Source organism: Chelonoidis abingdonii, chromosome 7 (assembly GCF_003597395.2).
Source record: "Chelonoidis abingdonii isolate Lonesome George chromosome 7, CheloAbing_2.0, whole genome shotgun sequence".
NCBI lineage: Eukaryota > Metazoa > Chordata > Testudines > Testudinidae > Chelonoidis > Chelonoidis abingdonii.
In genome coordinates, this window is record NC_133775.1 from 97,346,161 (window position 1) to 97,364,867 (window position 18,707).

An 18,707-nucleotide genomic window follows, 5' to 3' on the forward strand; every position below is an offset into this window, starting at 1 on the left:
ATGTTGATATTTGTTTTTTCTATTCAGTTTAGATCACGTTGAAAAGTATTTTATGAAATCCCAGCTACTGTACGATATGAATGCATATCTTGATGTTTCACCTGTTTTTCAATTCAGTATAAAGATCTGAGAGTTTACTTGAAAACAGCAGAATTTGTGAGGTGAAATTAGCCGTCCAAGAGGGTATTTGCCACACTAAATATTGCTAAATATATAAATCTGTATTGTGCCAAGGTAAATGCAGCTGTGATTCTCAGGCCACAATATTTTTTCTACAGGGTTCTGTTTACCACTAGCTTTGTGTAACTGCGTGCTAAAATCCTGTTAGTGCAGGTGAGCCACACAAAAGGTTTCATTTGAAAGTAACTGTTGTAGATGTTTGTTTGTTTGACGTTAAATCAGATTACCAACAAATTATCATGAAAAATGTTCACATTACCAGAAATTATACTTTCTGCTGTTTTATAGTGTTGGGGTTTAAGTGGAGCCAAATTTTAATGAGTCCCAAAACAAAAACCCCACAACCTTGATGGTCTTTTCTTGTTGGGAGGCTTGCAAAGCAGTTATAACACAATCATAAACCTGAAATTCAACTACCTTCTGACTATGTGTGAGTAAATTAGTTTCTTTTGCTTGTGATTAATATTAATGTTTTTAGAAGATAATTTTAAAAACTCCAAAACATTGGCACTTCAGGGAGTACAGGTTATGTTGGCATTTGTCTTCTCAGCAGAAAGGCTGTTGTTGCTGTAACAGCAAGTGTATACTTTGGGTTCAGTTTCCTGTATCTCCCCATTTCAGAATGCGTGATGTATTTTGTTCTGAGTCAAGAATTAATAAACAAACTGAGCTAGTCACCAAAGTGGGAATTTATGTCCCCTAGCTCTGGGAAATGCCTAAGTGTTTGATCATGGATGAAAGTCTAGCCTTTGTGATTGATTGTGACAAAATATACATCTTTCTTCCTCCATTGCGTTTCTATTTATGGCTGAATAAGCATTGAAAACAGTAGTTCTCAGAGTTTTCGTTCTTTGACCACTTTATAAGGAAGAGAGAATCTCATGATCCTGTGATTCTGTCTGTATGATTTTAAAGGATACAAGGATCTACAGAGTCAACTATTTTAGGCACCAAGTTTAATTCCATGGAGTTTGGTTGCACAAACTACGTTTCTGGAAGGAAATCTGTCAGTTGGTTGTCTCAGCTGGTTAACAGCTGACTGAAGTGAAAAACCAATATCATTTATATATCATGACCTTTTGCTACCTGTATGACAGTTTCAGATAATTTCTGTGGCAAAAAAGCTTTTCAGTGTACAAATGACTGATGATTAAGAAATCAAAACATAATAGAATATATCTACCTGTACCACATTCAGCAAGTAACAAAATTATTAAAAGAAAGAAAAGGGTATGCAGATTTCACTAAATTTAGTCAAAGTTTAGTAAAATAATTAGTTAAAATCTCTCGCATTAAGTAATATGGTTTCTTCTTCATATGCAGATATAAATCCCATTAGCATTGGTGTGAGTTACTTGTGCACACTGAGTAGCAAATATACTGCTAATATAAGATTATTGGTTCCCTAAGGTTTTGAAAATCTCAGATAAACCATTGACTCTTATAATTGCCTCTTCACATTTCAGCATATCAATACATACATTTTATCATCTGACAGTTCATAATTACAGTCCTTATATCTGTCTATAACACTATGCACTGTGGAAAGCTCTCTATATCATTGTGATTGCAGTTGCAACTTGATCAATGTCAGCTTTTCAGGAACAAATGATGAAAAAAGTACAAGCAGTAGACAATGTGTGAAAAGATTTTCAGGAATCAAACTCTTAAAAATCTTATATATTTAATTATGGTTGTGATTAAAGGTGGTGTGGAGAAACTTGGACTGTAGTTTGTAATAGGCAAGACATTGCAATAGCATCCCTCCTAGAGCTGGGGAGTTGTTTACAAACGTTCCAACAAATTTACCTCACTGACAGGATTATAATTAATTGCACTATGTTGTTTCACTTTTCTGCCTGAGGCTAACTGCTCTTTGATAGAGGCTGAATATGGTTCGATAGATCTTCTATTTAAGCCATATTTAATGATAACATTATTCTATATGGCAGTCATTGCATTACATTCAGGGTATAAATCAGTCCATTTTAGGTGTTTGTATTTAAAATCCTATAGTCCATGAGTCTGGAGGGGAAGGGGGGGCAATCTAGACCAAGGAGGAGTGGTCACAACTTGCCCTGCAACCTGCCTTACAATGCTCACACCCAGCCTACAAGCAGGCAGATCACACCCTGAAGGGTGTGTGTGCTTGACAGCACTAGTTCAGCAGCTCTGACTGCAGCAAACAATCTACAGCCCTAATCTGGTCTTGGTTACAACCAGCAAGGTGACCCCAGCACGCACCCAGTCCTGAATTTTCCCCAAACTATGTGCTCTGTAATGTCCCATTTGTCTCCTGGACAGTTGAGAGAAATAATATGGTTCATTTGTTCTTGTAAAGAGATGAAAAAGTACATCACAGCTTATTAACTGGGGTTAATACACTCTTCCCTTTAAACACAGCACTGAATTGGTTTACAGTAAAAATAAAACATTCATTAACAATAGAACATAAATAAGAGATGCCAAATAAAAGGAATAAAGATAGGATTACAAGCAAATAAATGTGAAAGCACACATCTAAAAATCTTAAACTTAATCTAGTATGGTACAGGCTTTGTTCAAGATGGTTTCTCTGACCAGTCTTCATTCTTCCCAGCCATGGATAGCTTCTCCTCAGTCAGGACCTTCCACAGAGGGTGAAAGATCTTTGCCAAAGCATACTTTTCACCAATGTTCAGGTTCCAGAGACTTCAAACCCCATCCCTTTGATTGAAGGACACATCTTTCTCAGGTTGCAAGAGCTCTGTTCCCTTGTGTATGTCTTGAGATGGATGCCAAAGATGACTTCTGTCTTTGCTTATATCTTCCAAAGTTCACTAACTTTGTTTCAAGAGGTAGGACGACCTCCTGCAGTTTTTTCTTCCTGTGTCTTCTCGTCCCCTTGTTGATTTCTATGTAAACAAGACTTCAATTGTTTTTGATTACACCTAGCTTCATTTACATAGGAAACAGGTAAATAGCTGCTATCTCTCCTGTCTCGGAGGGAACCTGTTTCTCCCTGTTTGGCCACAGACTTTAAAGCGTAAGTATTGATATTTCTCAAATAGTGTTAAAACATAATTTTCACAATGATATTGATCACCACTGTGCCATTAGCTTCCAGAAAGAAAAACTCACTTTATACATTTGTATAATAAAGTAACATTGTATACAATCAATTGATTCAATTGTTTATCACTTGAGATTCTGCCCACCTGCCTCTATAGATCAGTAAGCCTTTGAAATGGATTCTTTTGAGGTTACCCTTCCAAAGTAAAGTTTATTCAAGCTGTAAAGAAGGTGACATGGTGTCTGATAGTAAAGGAAGCTCTGCGTTCTTTCTCCTCCCACTTGTTGGTAGCTTAATAGTTTTGTTTACCTAATCTGTAAAAATGGACCTTTGTTGTCTTTGCCTGAAGACTGGGCTGGTCAGAGAATCAAATACCTATTCCTTTATCTAAGGCAGACCTGTTTACCAATTCCCCTGACATGCCTTCCATAATTTTAGCATATATTCATAATTTTTTGTGTACACTTTGCGTAGCCATTATACAGGAATATTAATGATCTGTGAGTTTAGTAGTTTTCCAAGGGTATCTTACATGGCATCTTTTTAGACACAGATTATAAAGTGTGTTGGGGTGCACTGACACTGAGATGCTCCAAAGGTCATAAGTATACAACATAGCATTATTTGTGTGAGTTTTTGACTCTGAGGGTATGTTTACACAGGGATAAAAAAAACCCTGCAGCTGGCCTTGGTCAACTGACTCAAACTCATGGGGCTTGGGCTACTGGGCTGGTAAATTGTTGTATAGACATTCGCGCTCAGGCTGGAACCTATGAGGGTGGAGGGTCCCAGAGCTCAAGCTCCAGCCCGGGCCTGCAGCCTGAGACCTTCAAGCCCAAGTCAACTGATGCAGGCCAGCTGCAGTAGTGCTGCGGGTCTTTTATCCTTGTGTAGATGTGGCCTGAATGCTCTCTGGCACATGTAACCTTTTAATCTCTAAGCCAAGGGTATGTCTCCACTGCGTGAGTGCGCGCATGCGCGCGCACACACACAAAAATGTATTGTTAATTTGGGCTAACATTGCAGTGAAGACACAGCTTCAACTAATAACTCAAGTTGGCAGCTTGAATTCAACCCCAGGTATTGTATAGGCTGTAACTCAAGCTGCTAACCCTAGTTAAATGCCATTCACATTGTCTGCACTGCTAATTTCATCTGAGTTACCTACCCCAGATTAATAAAACACCTTTTTGCTGTGAAGACTTAACCTAGAACTAAACTTTTTTATTTGTTCATGATTCAGAGTTTCTGGTGGTTTAGCCCAGTCTAAAACGCTTTCCCGTAGGCTCCCTTGTTATCCCTATGCATAGGGATTCTCCATGTTGCCCCCTTAACCTCTTAAATGTGCAAATTTCTGCATATTAAATGCAGTGTGACTCATGATTAAGAATAAGGTTAATCTTTGTTTTTATAAAACATAACTTGTTAATAGCTGCTGTTCAGACACTTGAGTTTGCAGCTGCTGCATGTATGGAATTCCTGTTCAGGTCAGGGGAAGTTTTATACACACAGCAGCTGCAGATCTAGTTCCATATTAGTCATTTCTCTGCCAAATAGTTTAATTTAACTTTATTAAAGTATTCTAAACTCTTAATTTCCTGATAACTGTAACTTGGTATTATGGGGAAATGCACTAGAAGCTAAGAGGGTTATTTCAGTAAACTACATGAATTTACAATAATTAAAATGCAAATTGCAATAAAAGTACAGAGTTCCTTTTGCATTTTGCTTATATTGTCTTTTCTGTGCATTCATATTTTTCCATTTAATGTAGGTCATTTAAACAGTGGTTAAAGGAAAAAAATGGACCAACTTTGGCCTAGTTAATTTAGTTTTGTGAAAGTGGAAGTTTTGCATGTTTGTTTGTATAGCTTACAGATTATTTTCTTAGTATATCCTTGCAGGTTCTTAGAGTTGTGTCACAGCAGTATTTCTACTCTCTGGAAATATCAGTGTTCTTTTTCCCCCCCAACAGGATGAAAAACTGATTTATATAATGGCAAGGTTTATACCTCCCTTTCCCTCACTCACGCGGAAGACATTTTACCATTTACATAGCTTTGTACTCTCTTTATAAACCGACATGAATTCATTTTCACAGTATGTCTGCTAGGTAGGTACACTTATCCCCATCTGGCAGGGGGGAGACTCAGACAGAGACCAAGGAGACACGGCAGATTGGTAGCAGTAGTAGTTCCCAGTCCAGTGCTCAGTGTGATAGACAATGTTACCAGCGTTCTTAATTTACAAAAATAATCATCCCAATGGGCATAGATGGAATATGCACTAAATAATTTACAGTTTGTTTTTTATAATCTGTCTCATAAGGGTAGTCATTTATTTAGTAACCATTTCTGACAGATGTGGGAAAAGCTACAACCAGGTCACAACAATTTACACATTTCACGGGGGCGGGTCACTAAGTCTAGGGTACAGCTTTTGTAAAATATAGATTTAATAATACATAATTTATAATCTAATGGCATATGGTTGTTAAAAAAAATTCTGTCATTATGTAGAAGCAGCCAGGATGTTTTTTAAATGTAACATTTTAAAAATGTTGTAGTCAAGTTGGTCCCAAGATATTAGAGAGACAAAGTAGGTGAGGTAATGTCTTTGGCTGGACTGATTTCTGCTGGTGAGAGAGCTTTTGAGCTTACACAGAGCTCTTCTTCAGGTCTAGGAAATGCAGGCTTGTTCTACACTACAGTTACATTGACCTAACTCTGTAAGTGTCTACACTGCAATGTTGATCCCACTGATAAAAGTCTGCCACTACACTGAATTATTAACTCCACCTCCGTGAGAGGCATAGTACTTGGGTTGATGTAGTTAGTTGACTAACAGTTTAGTGTAGACACTGCATTCGTTACATCAGACTGTTCTAGCTGTCAGTCCCTGGTACCAGACAGCCAGAGCCCCACCACACCAGGGCTCGGGCTGTCAGTGCCCCACAAATGCCCCACACTGACAGTTAAATCGGTGCAAATGCTCCTAGTGAGGACGCGCACCCTTGACAGAAAGAGCTAGTGTGGACATGCAAAATCAATTTAAATACTGCAGGCGCTGTTCATCGACATAACTTAAGTTGACTTAATTTTGTAGTGTAGACTTGCCGATACTCAGAGCATCACAGCAAAATACAAGGTAGAACAGATTGTTTTGCAGAAGTAGTTCACCTTGAATGATCCCTTGAAATGTGTGTTAAGTGGTCTGTTAACACCTCTCCAGTCATTTGGGGTAGGGTAAAGCTGTGGGATGGGTTTAGTGAGCTGTAGACTGTTGTAATAAGCCATAAATCCAGTCTCTCTATTCAGTCCATGTTTGTTAGTGTCTAGCAAAGTTATGAATTAAGATCCTAGGCCAGGGGTTCTCAAACTGGGGATCGGGACCCCTCAGGGGGTCGCAGGGTTATTACATGGGGGGGTGCGAGCTGTCAGCCTCCACCCCAAACCCCACTTCGCTTCCAGCATTTATAATAGTGTTAAATTAAAAACACTTTTTTATATATTTGTAAGAGGGATCTCACTCAGAGGCTTGCTATGTGGAAGAGGTCACCAGTACAAAAGTTTGAGAACTACTGTCCTAGGCTTGTCTTTTTAAGGTGTTTTTGAAGGTTTTCTTTGAGGATTTCAAAGGAAACCTGTACAACACTTTCAAAAGATTAGCCCAGGAGGTAAATTTTATTTAGCTGTGACACTGAGTATGTTTCCCAGACCTGAAGAAGAGCTCTGGGTAAGCTCGAAAAATTCTCTCTCTCATCAACTGAAGTTGCTCCTATAAAAGATATTATCTCATCTATCTTGTCTCACATTTTAAATATAAAAATTTAGTGGAAATAATACATACTGCAGTGATACAATAAATTATAAAATACACAAGTATCTACCAAGAAGTTGTGATCACTTACATCTCAACCTTTTCCTTATTAATAGCTCAGTACTGTATATTGTAAACTAACATTGCCGTTTCTTTGAAAGACAACATTTTTCAAACTATTTTATAGTAAGTGGATGAGAAGGTGTAAGAGATGTAGCACAATCTTGGATTTTCTTTGGGATGTTTTCTTAATCATAGAAATACAGGACTAGAAGGGATTTCATAGGTTATCTGGTCTAGTCCCTTGCACTGAGGCAGAACTAAGTCCAGGGAAAGCAGCAATTCCTGTGTTTGGGCAGCATAGGCAGTACTCCCTCTGTATGCCCTAGGGGTATAAATTGCCACAAAGTGAAAAGTGGGGGGAAACAGGACACAGAATCTTAGAATCATAGATGTGAGAGGGTCATGTGAGACAGTATGAAAAGCGTTACTAAAGTCGAGATACTGTATGTGACATCTACTGCCACCCCCCGCCACCAGCCTTGTTAACCTGTCAGAGAAGGCTATTAGGTTGGTTTGACATAATTTGTTCTTGACAAATCCATGTTAACTGTTACTTTGCCTTTATTTTCTTCTAGGTGCGTACAAATCGATTGATTATTTGCTCCATTATCTTTCTGGGTACCAAAGTTTAACCAACTAGTCTAGAATTCTCTGGGTTGTACTTATTCCACTTTTTATACATAGGTACTATATCTGGCTTTTCCAGTCATCAGGTATCTCTCCAGTCCTCCACAAGTTCTCAAATAATTGCTGATGGGTCAGCAATCTCTCCAGCCAGCTCCTTAAGTATTCTAGGATGTATTTCACATACATTTCGTGTACTTTAATATTCACATCTCTTTTAAATAATATTCTTGGTGACATTAGAGGTATCAATTTTTACAGCAATCTGCTAATGAAGAGTTCTTGAGTGGCAAATTTCTTTTACTTGAAAATGTTTTTACTTAATGTACAATATATTTAATGTAATTCTATTCAGAGGATCTTGTTATTAATCTAGAATATCATGTAATTGGGAGAGGACATATCACTTGTTTGGGTGGTGGTGGGAATAAGAACTAGCATACCACATCAGAACTAATCCAGTACATTCTCTCTGCCCATGCAAGATACTTAATCTAGGTGTTTTGTAATCTGTTTTAACTATAATTTCAGCCAGTTTACCTGGTGCTGAAACATGGCTCACTGGTCTGTAGTTCCCAGGATCACCCCAACTGCCATTTTTTTTTTGGTTGCGTTTTTTTGAGAGGAGGGTTCTTTTGTTTTTAAAAAGATTGGTGCAACATTTGCTACCCTCTAGTTATATGGAATAGCAATCTGTTCTCCATTTTTAAATTTCTTCAGAACTCTCAAGCAAATATCACCCAGTTGTTATAATGTATTGCTCTTCTGTACTTCAGTTTGTTCCAGCGGCTTGTCTTTTGGCACTTCAAACTTTGACAGTGTTTCATCTTTATTACTTGAAAAATAGGGGGGAAATCCTGACCCCAAGGAAGTCAATGAGAGTTTCGCCATTGACTTCAATAGGGGCCAAGATTTTACCTTAGGTATTTTATCAGCATCCTTTGAGGTAAAGACTAATGCAAAGAGGTAATTTAGCTTCTCTGTTTTTGATTTGTTTTTTTGTCATAGGAACTTTGAAGAGCCCATCTAACATAGTGAATGCCAGTGAAAATGAGGTCGGATCAAAGGCTAAAATAGGGAAAGAACGAGTTAAAAATTACATAGACAAGTTAGCTGTCTTCAAATCACTCCAGTGCCTGATGAAATACATCCTAGAATACTCAGGGTGCTGACTGAGGAGATGTGAGCCATTAACGATTATCTTCAAAAAGTCATGGAAGATGGTAGAGATTCCAAAGGACTGGAAAATGACAAATATAGTGCCAATCTATAAAAAGAGAAATAACAACAACCAGGGGAATTACAGACCAATCTGCTTAACTTCAGTACCTGGAAAGTTAATAGAGCAAATAATTAAGCAATCGATTTGCAAACAAGTAGAAAATAATAAGGTGATAAGTAATAACATAGACAAATTGTGTCAGACCAACTTAATAAGCTTTCTTTGACAGAGTAACAAGTCTTAAGGATGTGGTGGTAGCGGTAGATGTGGTATATCTTGACTTTAGTAAGACTTTTGATACTGTTTCGCATGACCGTCTCCTAAACAAACTAGGGAAATAGAACCTAGATGGAGCTACTACAAGGTGAGTGCAGAACTGGTTGGAAAACCATTCCCAGAGTATAATTATTAGTGGTTCACAGTCAAGTTGGAAGAGTATCTCAAGTGCGGTCCCACAGGAATCAGTTCTGGGTCTGGTTCTGTTCAATATCTTCATCAATGATTTAGACAATGGCATAGAGAGCGCACATATAAAGTTTGTGGACATTACTACGCTGGGAGGGGTTACAACTGGTTTGGAGGGTAGGATTCAAGTTCAAAGTGATCTGAATGAACTGAACAAATGGTGTGAAGTGAATATGCTGAAATTCAATAAGGACAAATGCAAAGTACTCCACTCAGGAAACAGGAAGGAACAATTCAGTTGTAACACATACCAAAATGGGAAAATGACCTGCCCCTAGAAAGGGAGTACTGCCAAGAAAGGATTCTGGAGGTCCATAGTGGATTCAACAAGGCTTAAATATGAAGTCAATGCTTGCAAAGAACAGTGTTGAACATCAACCCTGGGATATATTCTGAGTGTTGTAAGCAAGGCATAAGAAGTATCATTCTGCTGCTATCTCCACACTGGAGTGTTATAGAAGCCTCAACTGGAGTAATTGTGTCCAGCTCTGGCGCCAATTCAGAAAGATGTGATCAACCCCCCCCAAAAAAAAAAAAGGCAAAAAGCAAACATCATTCTGTGCTGTATCACCAGGAGTGTTATAAGAAAGACACAAGAAGTAATTCTTCTGTTTTACTCTGTGATGATTATGCCTCAGCTGGAACATTGGGTCCAGTGCTGGGTGCCAGATTTCAGGAAAGATGTGGACAAATTGTAGAGAGTCCAGAGAAGACCAACAAAAATGATTAAATTTCTAGAAAGCATGACCTATGAGGGCAGACTGAAAAAATTGGGTTTGTTTAGTCTGGAGAAGAGAAGACAGAGGGGACATAACAGTTTTCAAGTACATAAAAGAACAAGGAAGAGGGAGGTAAATAGTTCTCGTTAACCTCTGTCATTGGAGATTTTTAAGAGCAGGTTAGACAAACACCTGTCACAGGTGGTCTAGATAATACTTAGTCCTGCCATGAGTGCAGAGGACTGGACCAGATGACCTCTCAAGATCCCTTCCAGTCCTATAATTCTACAATAGCTATTTATGTCTTCTAACTTAGAAGTTAACGTTTTTTCTGCTGTAATGGCTCATGGTCCTTTCTATGGATTACATATATTACATATATTAGTAGACAGGTCTTTAGCGTTCGTAGATTTGTTAAGAACATATATTGGGGAAGAACCCAAGCAAAAACTCCTGTCAATTGTTAGGTGTTAGCATTTGTGGCCTATTCATGTCATTTTAAATGATTATTTGTGCAAGCAGAAAGAAGTTGCATCTGTGGTGTATTCATTTCCTGAACAGTCTAGAAGGAGCAGATTACTTTATCTTTTTTTTTTTTTTTATGCACTAGATCTAAATTAAGTCTGCAGTTTGCATGCCATGTTAATGCTTACAGGGAAGAGAATGTTTGTCTGGTTTGTAGGCATGGCCACAGTACAGTTCACAAAAATGGAACAAAATTTGTCTGAGACACAAGAGACTGCTGAATCTGTGAGGTAGAAACCAGAATTATTGCAGGGCTGACATACTTGTCTTGGAGAATGGGGGGAGGACTGATAGTTGTATCACTTACAGAGTGCTGTTAACTGATGGTGTCAACTGTTAGAGGAAACTGCTTGTCTGGCTAAATGCCAATTCATTGGCTAAGAGAGGCAGAATATAACAGGTTTAAAATGGCATCCAAGATTACTGGTCGAGGAAGAAGATAAGCTGTCTAATACTCAGTGATGATTTTGCCATGATGGCTTCTTTATTGTACCTTTTCCTTTATTTTTAAGGAAGGGAAGGACCACCAAATAAATGTTTGTATTAATCAAGTTTTCACTTACTTTATTGTCTGCATTTATTAATTTTTCAGTGCTGATTCTGTTAGTTGTCAGCTGATCCACGATTAAATACTTATCCGTGGCATAGTATGTCACTGGTCATGATTATCATTAGCAGGAACTTGAATGCTCAAAGATGCAATGCATTAAATTTTTTTGGCAATTTGCATAAACCACAGGAGCTTTCCAGATGGCCAGCCAAATCAATTAATATGTGTGTCTGCAGTCTGCAAAACATTGACGGTTATGAAATATTACTACATAGAGTAGAAAAAGTATATTTGAAAATCCTATTTTGTATCCTTAAAGGTTTATTGTCAAGTAATGAGACAGAATATGTAGCTTTCAAAATAGCTCATTTTGATATTTTGAAAACTATATACTGTTATTACATGTCCTTCTGGTAATCTCTGTGTGTATTGTCTTTAAAATTGGTCTTCCCAAAATGAAAAATGTTTAAAAAAATGACATAATTAGTGCAACCCCAATACATTCATAACAGAATTCATACTGTTAGTGCTTTAGACTTTACATAGATTCTATCTATCTATCTAGATTGTATATAAAATCACTGTGTCTGCTTCAGAAATCCAACCATCTCTGGGGTGATATGTGCACCTACTTAATGGCATACAAGAATACTACATAACAAGCGAAGAAAACTATATCCAGTTGAAACTGCAGGAAATTTATTTTAGGCGGGCACCTGTATTTACTCAAATTGGAATTTGGCCAGGTTCCTAGAATTAACAGTCCTCCCTTCTTTCAAAAATATGCCAGGATATATTTTAATGATCATGTATGTCAGCAGCTGTTTCTTATATCACCTCTGAAAGATTGTACAGTTTCCGAAATGTTGGGTAGGACATTTTCATCACAGACTCAGAGGTGAAGCTCATTATTGACTGAATCACCAGCATCAGGCCTTTAAAAATGTTGAGTTACTGTGGGGAAGGGAGTGATTTGGGGATTTCTGCTAGGGTGACGATCCTTGACTTTTACGTCAGTCTTTATCTTTCATGTCTTTTTTGATTTATATCTCTTATCACAGGCTAGTTCCTTATTATTGTAGGCATCAACATATTTGAAGTTCTACCCCTCTGATTGCTGTAGGGGGGGAGGAGCTTTCTCTCTCCTCCCTCCTGTGAGGGTAAGCACAGGTCTCGACTGTTCTGTTTTTCTCTGGCCTTGTTCCTAAATAATTCCAGCATTTACCTTTGCTGCTGTTTATGCTTCAAGTGTCAGCCTGAAATTAACGTAATTCTGGAGGACAGGGTTCTGAATATAGAACAATCTTATTCATTTCACTAAGTTAGTATTTGCTATAGTAATGCACTACAGTAGATGCACTGGTATTGTCTGCATGCCAACTCCAGAAGACAATGCTTATTAGTTTACATTTATTTCACATTTGTATTAGAAAGACTGCCATATAGTTTCACAATCAAAATGCATTCACAATTTATTTTAAAGTGAAATCTTAAATTCTGTGGAAATTGATAACTTAGGACCCCAAACTTTCCAGGCAGACCTTCCTATTTCCCAGTGGTAAGTGGACTAGGGAATTCTCCAACCCTTGACCAAATTTGCAGCAGTTCGTATCTTCCTTGTGGGAGGGAGGTACTAATCCAGCCTGCTCTGATTTACTTATTCATGTCAATATGTGAACTATCTTTCCAACATTTACCTTTTGCTAAATAAAAATACACAATAAATAAAAATTCATAGCATACCTAATAAACTGTCTATCCAATAAAAAAGTATTTGTTTACCTGCAATAATAATAGGAACCTCTGAACCATCTATTTCTTCCAAATCTACTTTTCCTCTCCCCTCCCAGCCATAACTCTTAACTCCCTCTCCAAATACCTGAGGAAAAAAGAGGAGCAAGCCTGGAAGGTTAACAAATCTAAGCTCTGAACCGCTGAAGGGACCGTTCCAGTCATATTCCTAATAGAAAACACCTTGCTGGCAGCTCTTTCATATGTAAAACAGACGGGGACTCTAGCTGAAGCACCTCTGCTGATCACAATTGTAGTACATCACATATAGTGTTGGTGGGGAGAGGCAATCCTATAGGCCTATAAAATGGATTATCAGCCTTTTTGGAAACCTTAAATCCTTTTCTTTGTGACTGTCAGATCCTTAACTTTTCTGCAACCTTACTTCACTATAGTTGTATTTTTAATTGGTGTATGAGCTGCTTTTCGTAGAAAAGTCTCTAAAGGAAATGTGGTCAAGATGTTGCATACTTTATACTGATACTGCACTTTGTTTGGGTTTTCTTTTTATTTCCTCCCCATGGGTTGTTTCTGTTCAATATGATGTATTGAACTAAACCAACCCAATTATGCTCTCATCTGTAACTAGCACAGCCTTTTCTTTTATGCATAGGCTTATCATAATGTGGCTAGAAACAAACTTGTGGTAAATGTTTTTGTATTCTTAGGCTGAAAAAGAATGCATAACTGAGTGCTCCTTGTAATGCTGAGCCCCACAGTGCTTTATGGAAATATGCTTATGAATGTAAATATACATAACTGGAATATGTTTTATGCTAGATAGGCCATGTAACGTATCTCTGCAGAGGTTATGATCTACTGGTTATATTCATCCTGTTTGTATGCATGTACCATTTTTATATTCTAAGTTACGAATATTGGCTGTGTACTTGTTTGATTTTAAGTAGCCTTAGTAAGGCATTTGGTCAGCTTCTTAAGAAAGGAATTTGCAAGTTAAGTGCCCAGTCAAGAAACACTTAACAGATAATAGACCTTGGAAGACTCCAATCCACATAAGAAGTCTTCCTGGGGACTTTCAAGGTAGCATATGAGCAATGGCTGCCACCTGTAAAGTTCTGAGTTATGCATGGACATGTGACTTGCCCATGTGACTCCAAAGCTCCATCTTGCAGCTGGGTTCTGCACAGGCGAGAGGAAGGGGGCTCCACTTACAAGAGAGAGTTTATTTAAGTCCCTGGGAGTTGTCTCCATTTGGTCTTCAGGTGGCTCAAGAGAGAGCCTCTCCACCCCGAAAGAATACCTGAAAGAAACTGGAACAATGGACAGTAACCTCAAGGGTGTGAATGATTGCTGGACCCAGACTAGAAGGAGGCTAGTCTGTAAAAGAAGCTTACTGGAGCATCTCTGAGGGTGAGATTTCATCTGTTACCACTTTCCTATGGTATTAGGCTTAGACTTGCGTGTTTTATTTTATTTTGCTTGGTACAGTAATTCACTTTGTTCTGTCTGTTATTACTTGGGGCCGCTTAAATCCTACTTTTTGTATTTAATAAAAGCACTTTTTACTTATTAATTAACCAAGAGTATGTATTAATACCTAGGGGGTGGGGCAAACAGCTGTGCATATCTCTCTATCAATGCTATAAAGGGCAAATAATTTATGAGTTTATCCTGTATAAACTTTATACAGGGTAAAACAGATTTCTTTGGAATTTGGACCCCATTGAGAGCTGGGCATCTGAGTGTTGGAGACAGGAACACTTCTTAAGCTGTTTTCAGTTAAGCCTGCAACTTTTGGAGGATGTTGTTCAGACCTGGGTCTGGGTTTGTAGCAGACTAGCATGTCTGGCTCAAATAGGCAAGGTTCTGGAGTCCCAAGCTAGCAGGGAAAATGGGTTAGAAGTAGTCTCAGCACATTAGTCGGCAGTCCCAAGGGAGTTTCTGTGATCCAACCTGTCACACTCCTGACTTTGCATATATTAACCGCGTGGAAACCATACGTGATGTTCACTAAAGGGCTAAGCTAGTTTAATTGTGTATACTTTGCTTTCATGCAAATTGAAAGAAAAAAAAAACAATATCCCTAAACTGTTGGTATGTATAGCAAACATTTTTATTTGTATTATTAAATCTAAATATTAATTTTAGGAAGACTTCTTTAATCTCTCTAAAATCAAGTTTTAGGGTGAGATTGTGGCAAGTCCTGTGCAATTTTCACTGCATATCACAATTCAGAAAATGTAGTGCATGCACAGGCATTTGGTTTGGTTGGCTTGCAGAGTTTGGCACTAGAACTACGGTATAATATAATAGCTGGGAGCTAGAAGAGTACCTAGTATGGCCATAGAACTGGTTTGGAACCAGATTTTTCTTACCAAGCTTAACTGTATCCTGGGTTTTACACTTGGCTTGTGTAAACCTTGCTATTTCAGATGTGTTTGACAATACTTGATATGAGGGAAATGGACAGTTAGTATGCTTGTTTCCTGGCCAGTACCTACTTCTCTTTTCCATATCACACTTGTTTCACATTAATAATCACACATCAATAATCACACATTAATAATCACACTTGAGCTGTACATGTATGGTTATGTTAGGGTTGATTTGAGATATTAGAGCCACTTCAAACATTGAAAAAGAAGCCATCATGCTCTCCACAGAAACAGAGTTTAAAGCAGATATACATCATAATCTTCTGAAGTAGCTGCTAGGAATTGCGAGAGGGTTCTGAAGTTTCAGGGTCCCTAGGAGCCTAGGGTTATCTTCAATGTACACAATTTTTTTTTAAAGTACCAAATTTCTAAAATTTGTTGGTTTTGAGAAGTTCTTAGTATTTCTATGCACATGAAAAAGCAGAATAGCTGTTCAAAGTAAAATGTTTTCTGAAAGTAGTCAATATGTAAGGGCTGACCTGGAGTTCTTGAAGTTCAGTCTGGGGCATTGAGCTAGGGGGCTGCTTGTTTGCTGTTCAGAAGCAACAGGAATGAAAAATTCACAAGTTTGAAACCACAGATATGATGGAATATCAACAAAATCACATTAGATCGGAGGGGTCCATTACTTAGCAAATCAGCAGTTGTGATCTGTCCCTGAAAATCTCATACTAATTGACATAATTCAAGTGGAGGGAAGGAAAATATGTCACGCACAATAGAAAAATGCCCAAAAAGAATACATAATAATCTTTCTTGCCTACAAAACACTCTCTTGCTACTAATTTGGTCATCTTAAAAAACAAAACAGACATGCTGACTTGCTCAGGGACTACAATTTACCTATATGAATGGATGTATGGAATTTTTCCAGTGAATAGTGGCAGACTTAGTTACCATATCTGGACATATTTACGTCCTGCCTTACATCATCTAATCCTCATTAGCGCAGCAGATATCCAGCTTTGGGAGCCCTGCCCCAGGATGCATTTGCTATCAAATAGTAGGGTCAGAGACTATTCTCTCTTTCTCATAATGAAACTTCTAAAGAAGGCTGAAAGGGAGGATTCCTCCTTGGTTCTGGTGCCTCTTGAGTGGACCACAGACCTACTGTGCCAATCAAAGGGAAGCAAGATTGTCCTTCCAAACAGAATTGACCTCCTAAGGTGGAGAATTCTGTACCCTAATTCTCCAGCCCAGAGCCTGGCTCCTGAAGAGATTCTCTTAAGAAAGCTAGAGTGTCAAACGGAGCCATGGGAATCCTCTTCCTTCTGTTCTGAGCTTTTTGCAATGTAGATTTGAGAGAGGTCTCAATGACTCTAGCATCCAGATTTCAGTTCAGTGCACCCTTAAGTTTTCAGTAAGAGACTTCTCATTCAGGTGCCAGTTATATCCCGGTTTCTCCATGGAGCAATACAACCTTCTGGAACTATAAGACTGAATTCCCAATAACCTCCTTTTGAGAAAAGTGGATGCTTTGGTGGCCATTATTTTGAACTATCTTAGGGAAGAGGTAGCAGCCTTGGTGTATGATCCTTTCCATGCAGACTTGACTTCCTAGAAGTTCTGTCACGGTTTTCTGCCCCATGTTAGTTTTTCCATTTCATTTTATGCAGGAGATTCCCCAAACTTTTTGTCTGAATCCAAAGAGATCCAAAGCGACCCTCTGGCGTTTGCTGGGAGTGTTGAGAGTTTTTCCTTTTTCATTCTTAACCACTTTAGAACCTTTGTTCATTTTTTTGAAAGTAGAGAGCCTTCAAATATGTTGTATCTTTCTGGGTTCATTGTTGAATCGAGAAGATCTACTCTGTAGCCTGTCTTTCCTGCCTGGAATGCTGCTTCTAATTCTACTGGAAGAATTTTGCTTCTTGAGAAGACAGAGAAGTCTCTGTTGGTGATCTCTGCCATATTGGCATTTGATTCACATTATTCCCAAGTACTAATCCCCTCAGCCCATGCAGCTTTCAGCTGGTGGGTGCTTTAGAGAGATTTTGCATCATGAGGGATGAGCTCATGCAGCCCCTTGGATTGGGGGTGCTAGGTCTGAATTTGGGACTTAATCCATGTTGTTCCCTTTCCTTTTATCAGAGCCCCACCTACTTTTTTGTTTGCCACTCAAGACAAATGCTATATTCTTCTAAAGCTTGCCCACCTAGCCACAGTGTCTGCACTGGTTGAAGCCATATCCTTCTTGTCAGTTGTTTTTCTGGGATGGGGCAAACCTTCACTCATGTCATTGCCTCAGGTGCAGGATACCGGCAAGTGCCTAGAGTAGGCTAATGTTTCCTTACATTTAGGGGGGTGGCGGTGGTTCTCATTTGTGCAGCAGAGGTAGGGAGCAGTCAGAAGGGGAAGAGTGAGCAACAAAATCTTGTGGGTTAGCTTGCTGGCTTAGCTGACAGGAAAAGGAGAAAAACCCAGTGTCTGTAGTGTCTGAAACCACATCCCTGGAAAACAGGTAGTGAAATTCATCTTTAATATAAATATACATTGTAACTTTAGAAGTCTGCAAAGTCAAATGGGTAAATAACCACAGACTAATTATGATTCTTTTATGCTGAGGGATAATAAATGTGGCTAGCGGACCTCTTGCAAAAATAGCAATTGTAAATTAGAGAATATGCGCATAATTGGATGCTGTTTGAGCTTAATCAAAATTTTTCATTGTCTTCTAATCATTATATCACTATTTTGGAAATTTATTTATAATGTTCCAGAAACTCATGTTGCTTTGTCTTACTTAGAGTTCTTTATTACTTTCAAATAAATGATTTATGTGTAACGTATCAAATAATGCACTTGTTGAAACATCTTTTACGGAGTATGAGAAAAAATAAGAAACTCTAATATGCAAAAGAACATTCGCAAAGTTGATAGACCCGGAATGTGACCTAGGCTACCACAATACAAATGGTCAATAATTTCTGTATATGTAGAGGTGTGCATGCATTTTCAGAATAAATGTCTTATAGTTCCTTAAAAAATAAGTTGCAGCAGGCTAATGCATATAAACAACCTGACCATAATAAAGCAGTGTTTGCTGATAGTGCGGGTGACAGGAAGTAATCCATACAGGAAAAAAAATTCAGTTTCAGGTTTCCAAAGCAGTGGTAATCAGTGAGGAAAACGATATAGAAAATATTTGAAGTGGCCTTTTAATGATTTTAACCTTATCCAGGAACTTTCTGTCATCAGGGTAATTCAGTTGTAAATTCTTTTCTTGGAAGAGAACATTGTTGGTACCCGAAATTGTTCAAGAGACAAATTGTGATAATTGGCTCATCAGAATCTGAGAGCTGTG

At 38.3% G+C, this 18,707-nt stretch overlaps 1 protein-coding gene across 11 annotated transcripts in view; it reads left to right on the forward strand.

Moving 5' to 3' along the window:
• Nucleotides 1-18,707, forward strand: part of RAPGEF6 (Rap guanine nucleotide exchange factor 6) — a 245,444-nt gene that overhangs the window by 103,497 nt on the left and 123,240 nt on the right. The gene's annotated exons all lie outside the window — the stretch shown is intronic.